Here is a 7,101-nt window from a genome sequence, read left to right as displayed (position 1 = left end):
CAGAGGATGAGATGGCTGGATGACATCACTGACTCGATAGACGTGAGTCTGAGTGAACTCCAGGAGTTGGTGATGAACAGGGAGGCCTGGCGTGCTGCAATTCATGGGGTCACAAAAAGTCGGACATGACTGAGCGATTAAACTGAACTGAACTGAACTGAAGTTCCATTCTTCTAGACTGCTGCTAGTATTCTCAAAAACTTTTCTCAAAATTTTGCGTTATTGCTTTTCACTTTTTGGAAAATTTAAGGATGAATTCCACTGCTCTGAACACCTACTATTGTTCTAGATAGGAGATCTACTGTGAACAAAGCTTCTTCATGTTTGTGCTATAAAATGAATCCTGCTTGTTTAGTTCCTCCAACATAAACAGTAGCAAAGTATACTACCAAAAATTTAGGTATTTCCTACTAATAATCTAAGTTAAATTTTTCTGTAACTTCCAAAACCAATAACTTCCAAAGCCAGTATTAAGTAACCTTAAAAATAAAGATAGCATCCTTATACCAAAATCTCTAGATTAAATTGGCAAAAGAAACATTTCCAAAGTTTTGATTTAGAAGCTTTTTTTTTTTTAAACTTCAACATTTAAAATACCAAAAATCAATCATTTCGATTCTCTTGACTTCGAACCTACAAAATAGATTTTGGAGGATAACCTATATGTCATAAGATGAAAAATGAAAATATTGATGGAATGAAAAGACTAATAGAAGAAATGAAACTTAATATATCATAATTATCTCTACTAACTTGTTTTGAGGTGTTTTTACCACAAATTCCTGAAGTCCTCAAAAATGGAAACCTTCACATTTACGGATATTCTACTTTATACTTGCTGCATCAGTTTATTTCAGTGTGATTTACCTAAATACAAGTTTTTTTAACTGATAGAACAGAGGATTTTAAATGATTGGAAAGAATATTCTTCTACAGCTTTTTGCCAGCTCTTATACAAGCCAATCAAATCTATCAAATAGTTTCCCTATTACAGAATCCTTTACTTCTTATAAATTTTTTACTCGCTAATAGGATTATAAAGAAAAGGGTATTAGATAACTGTGGGCAACAGGCAACAGGAGAGGACTGCAAAGAAAAAAATTTTCAAAGACTCGATTGAGAAGACAACTGGATATAAGGACTTCTATAGTTTGTGCAATAAAAAAAGAATACTATTATTTTAAAAGGTATCATTGTAAAAAGTCTTTTTTTTCCCCCTCCTGATTACAGACCCCATTAGGAGAAAGCCACTCACCCACTCATACTTGGGAAAAAAGTGCAGCTAACAGAATTTCCACACAATTTTAAGGGATTCATAAATTCTCTCAAAACCTGTGGAATCTCAGATTAAGGGCACTCAACTAGTTGTAAAAGCTTTCTGACCTTACTCAAGAACTACACAAAAAAGATCTTAATGACCCAGATAGCCATGATGATGCGATCATTCACCTAGAGCCAGACACCCTGGAGTGCGAAATCAAGTGGGCATTAGGAAGTATTGCTATGAACAAGGCTAATGGAGGTGATGAAATTCCAGCTGAGCTATTTGAAATCCTGAAAGACGATGCTGTGGAAGTGCTGCACTCAATATGCCAGCAAATTTGGAAAACTCAGCAGTGGCCACAGGACTGGAAAAGGTCAGTTTTCATTCCAATCCCAAAGAAAGGCAATGCCAAAAATGCTCAAACTACTGCACAACTGCACTCATCTCACACGCTAATAAAGTAATGCTCAAAACTCTCCAAGTGGGCTTCAGCAATACCTGAACTGTGAACTTTTAGATGTTCAAGCTGGTTTTAGAAAAGACAGAGGAACCAGAGATCAAATTGCCAACATCCACTGCATCATCAAGAAAGCAAGAGAGTTCCAGAAAAACATCTATTTCTGCTTTATTGACTATGCCAAAGCCTTTGACTGTGTGGATGACAATAAACTGTGGAAAATTCTGAAAGAGATGGGCATACCAGACCATCTGACTGGCCTCTTGAGAAATCTGTATGCAAGTCAGGAAGCAACAGTTAGAACTAGACATGGAACAACAGACTGGTTCCAAATAGGAAAAGGAGTATGTCAAGGCTGTATATTGTCACCCTGCTTATTTAACTTATATGCAGAGTATATCATGAGAAATGCTGGGCTGGAGGAAGCACAAGCTGGAATCAAGATTGCCAGGAGAAATATCAATAACCTCAGCTATGCAGATGACACCACCCTTATGGCAGAAAGTAAAGAGGAACTAAAGAGCCTCTTGATGGAAGTGAAGGAGGAGCATGAAAACATTGGCTTAAAGCTCAACATTCAGAAAACTAAGATCATGGCATCTGGTCCCATCACTTCATGGCAAGTAAAGGGGGAAACAATAGAAACAGTGTCAGACTTTATTTTTCTAGGCTCCAAAATCACTGCAGATGGTGATTGCAACCCTCTTACACTGTTGTTGGGAATGCAAACTAGTACAGCCACTATGGAGAACAGTGTGGGGATTCCTTAAAAAACTGGAAATAGAACTCCCTTATGATCCAGCAATCCCACTGCTGGGCATACACACTGAGGAAACCAGAAAGGAAAGAGACACGTGTACCCCAATGTTCATCGCAGCACTGTTTATAATAGCCAGGACATGGAAGCAACCTAGATGTCCATCAGCAGATGAGTGGATAAGAAAGCTGTGGTACATATACACAATGGAGTATTACTCAGCCATTAAAAAGAATACATTTGAATCAGTTCTAATGAGGTGGATGAAACTGGAGCCTATTGTACAGAGTGAAGTAAGCCAGAAAGAAAAACACCAATACAGTATACTAATGCATATATATGGAATTTAGAAAGATGGTAACAATAACCCTGTGTACGAGACAGCAAAGAGACACTGATGTATAGAACAGTCTTATGGACTCTGTTGGAGAGGGAGAGGATGGGAAGATTTGGGAGAATGGCATTGAAACATGTATAATATCATGTATGAAACGAGTTGCCAGTCCAGGTTCGATGCATGATACTGGATGCTTGGGGCTGGTGCACTAGGACAACCCAGAGGGATGGTATGGGGAGGGAGGAGGAGGGAGGAGGGTTCAGGATGGGGAACACATGTATACCTGTGGCTGATCCATTTCGATATTTGGCAAAACTAATACAATATTGTAAAGTTTAAAAATAAAATAAAATTAAAAAAATAAATAAAAGACGCTTACTCCTTGGAAGGAAAGTTATGACCAACTTAGATAGCATATTAAAAAGCAGAGATTACTTTGCCAACAAAGGTCCGTCTAGTCAAGGCTATGGGTTTTCCAGTGGTAATGTATGGATGTGAGAGTTGGACTGTGAAGAAAGCTGAGTGCTGAAGAATTGATGCTTTTGAACTGTGGTGTTGGATAAGACTCTTGAGAGTCCCTTGGACTGCAAGGAGATCCACCCAGTCCATCCTAAAGGAGATCAGTCCTGGGTGTCCACTAGAAGGACTGATGTTGAAGCTGAAACTCCAATACTTTGGCCACCTGATGCGAAGAGCTGAGTCATTTGAAAAGACCCTGATGCTTGAGGGCAGGAAGATTGAAAGATTGAGGGCAGGAGGAGAAGGGGATGACAGAGGATGAGATGGTTGGATGGCGTCACCAACTCGATGGACATGGGTTTGGGTGGACTCTGGGAGTTGGTGATAGACAGGGAGGCCTGGTGTGCTGTGGTTCATGGGATCACAAAGAGTCAGACACGGTGAGCAACTGCACTGAACTGAATGTTGTTAGAATGGATATTTAAGAAATAAAAGGGGAATTCAAGAAAGAATTGGCTAGTCAAGAAATAAAATGGGAAACTGAATACTTGTGTGGGGGGAGAACAGATCTAAAATCCTAAAATATATGCACACAGTTTCCCTCATAGAGTAAAGATTGTGAAAAGTGAAAGTGTTAGTCTCTCAGTCATGTCTGATTTTTTGTGAGCCATGGACTGTAGCCAGCCAGGCTCCTCTGTCCATGGATTCTCTAAACAGGAATACTGAAGTGGGTAGCCATTCCCTTCTCCAGGGGATCTTCCCAACCCGGGGATTGAACCAGAGTTTTCTGCATTGCAGACAGATTCTTTACTGTCTGAGCCACCAGGGAAGCCCAGATTAAAGATTAAACATGATTAAAAGAAACAAATGGCTTTACCTGGAATTCAGTAGACAAAATCTGTCCATGGAATACTCCAGGCAAGAATACTGAAGTGGGTAGCCAACCACTCCATTCTCCAGGGGATCTTCATGCCCCAGGGATCAAACCTGGGTCTCCTGCATTGCCAGTAGATTGTTTACCATTTGAACCACCAGAGAAGCCTATATATATATATATATATATATATATATATATACATATACACATATACATATATATGTAAATATGTATAATATAATATATATTATATAAATATAATATGGTTACACAAAACATATATAATATGAAATATTTTTATGTAATCATCTTGACATACATTATCCATGGGGCTTCCCTTGTGGCTCAGACAGTAAAGAATCCACCAGCAATTCAGGAGACTCAGATTCACTCCCTGGGTCAGAGAGATCTAGAGAAGGGTATGGTTGTCTACCCACTCCAGTATTTTTGCCTGGAGAATTCCACAGAGAGAGGAATCTGGCAGGCTACAGTCTATGGGGTTGCAAAGATTTGGACACAACTGAGTGACTAAGACATTATAAACTATATATTTCTGGTCTATATTATCAGCTATAGACTCAGGAAAGCTGTTCTACTTCTTATGCAAAGAATAAGACTTCTATTCCATTTGCTATGACCTTTTTGGGGTTACTAATTTTTTCAGGTTAAGCATTTGTTCTCTATCTCTCTCTTTCTCTCTCCTTGCTCCCTCACCATCTGCCTTTTTCTTTCTGTTTCCATCTCTCTGTTTATCTCTTTGCGATCATCTCCTTCATTCTTGAGGAACTGCTTACATTTAATCCAAATCCTTATTCAATTTTCTGCAGTGTTCATTTTACTCTTTTTCTTACAAGGTAGGTTTTTTTTTTGATAATGCAAATTTTAATTATATTAAACTTTATGCTTTTAATTGACTTAAATGTTACATTTAGATGGCTTTTTAAAACAAATTATTGTCATTGAATCAGATTTTTTCTTGTCTTCCTTCATAGTGATCACGTTTTCTTGAATATTGTAAGAATACAAAAAAGATGCTTTCTACAATTTGTTTCCTGTTGTTAAACTCTGCCCAAACATAATTCTTTTCTGAATAGTTACTATTTCTTGCCTTATTCTATGTTTAGAATATTTTCATTAGTTGTGTGCCTGTGTGTATGTGTGTGGGTATGTGGTGTGGTAGTGTTTTAGTTGTTCTTTTGCTATTTCTTCATATTTGAGTTGGAAAAAAATGGCTATTTTGGTTTACTTCACAGTCTTCCTGCTTGATAATAGACTTTCTGTCTGATTTGAACTTGGAGAAGTGCTTACTGTGTATATGTCAAGCCTGATTTTCAATGTTCCGGCTTTATTTGTCTGGCATGACTCTCCTAGGCTGAGATCCCTGAGGGGATGCTCAGGATGGTCTATTCCCGAACACGTTAATACTCCCTGTACTTGTCTCTGTCCTCTGTGGGTGAGGGACTTTAGAACCAGAGGTCCACAGTGTCTGGTCTTAGTCTCCTGTGCTTGTCCCTTTAGAGGACTGTTTCTCTCCCAGGATGTAATCCTACATCACATGGCAAGTTTTTGTTTCCAGAAGTAGATATGAAGAAATAAATACGGAATGATGGAGGTTGAGATGGCTGAAGAACTTCAGAAAATTACAGACAGCACTTTTTCTCTCCTCATTTCCTGTGGAGGGCCTATGTTTCTGAGGTAGATGAAGACAGTTTAAAGTAGATGGAAAACCCAGTTATGCCTCAATGACTTTCAGTTAGTGGAAGTGAGGCTGAGGTGGATGTGCAATGAAGATAGCTAACTAATTATTGCGCAGAGCTGATTGTGCTGAAAAACTTTTCCGTTTTCTCAGGATTTCATCAATATTTCAATTGGAAAATAAGAGTGAAGCAGAACAGTTATTCCTCAAGTTCAGTTATTATTTTTGTTTTAGAAATTAGGTTATGTTACTTTTCAAATATGTTCATTGTATGTGTGCGTGCGTGCTCAGTCATGTTTGACTCTTTGAGACTCCATGGACAGTAGCCCACCAGACTCCTCTGTCCATGGGATTTTTGAGGCAAGAATACTGGAGTGGGTTGCCATTTCCTCCTCCAGCGGATCTTCTAGACCCAAGATCAACGTGTCTGCTGCATTGGCAGGTAGATTCTTTACTGCTTAGCCACCTGGAAAGTTCCAATGTTTACTGTATAGAATTCAGCAAATACAGAAAATTACAGCGATGAATAATGCCCATAGTTAACAAATTATGGTGTTGTATACGTAAAGTCTTGTTAAGAGGGTAACTTTCATGTTGTCTTCTTGCCACTTAACATGTAAAAATATGTTTCTTACTTTGATTGTGATGATGGTACCATGGGTATATACATATGGCCAAATTCATCAAAATACATGAATTGAATATGTACAACTTTAAATATTAAATATTCCCCAATGAAACTGAGCAAAAACAAAATGAAAAAAAACTGCATGCTTTTCTATCTTCTGTAACTTGTTTTTGCTTAACTTTTAGATATTCAATTGCTGGGAATTTAGTTTTGAAGTTTTTCAATAAAATTTGTTATGATTTACACAGTCTTTTTTTTTCTGTAGCCATGATAATTTATTACTGGGATGTTGGAATATTATTATTAATTAACAAATAAATTAACATAAATGAAGGCACTCAAAATCCAGTTACACAGATAAATATATAATGAACATTTCATTTATATTCTTTAATGTTTTTCTATGCCTAATATGTTCACAGATATGATCATATTACATAAACAGTGTTTTATATTATACAAATTTTTTGCTAACCACTTTACACAATGGCACCCCACTCCACTACTCTTGCCTGGAAAATCCCATGGATGGAGGAGCCTAGTAGGCTGCAGTCCATGGGGTCGCGAAGAGTCGGACACAACTGAGTGACTTCACTTTCACTTTTCACTTTCCTGCATTGGAGAAG

Source organism: Bubalus bubalis, chromosome 2 (genome assembly GCF_019923935.1).
Source record: "Bubalus bubalis isolate 160015118507 breed Murrah chromosome 2, NDDB_SH_1, whole genome shotgun sequence".
NCBI classification, from domain to species: domain Eukaryota; kingdom Metazoa; phylum Chordata; class Mammalia; order Artiodactyla; family Bovidae; genus Bubalus; species Bubalus bubalis.
Note: the sequence above shows the minus strand (reverse complement) of the source record.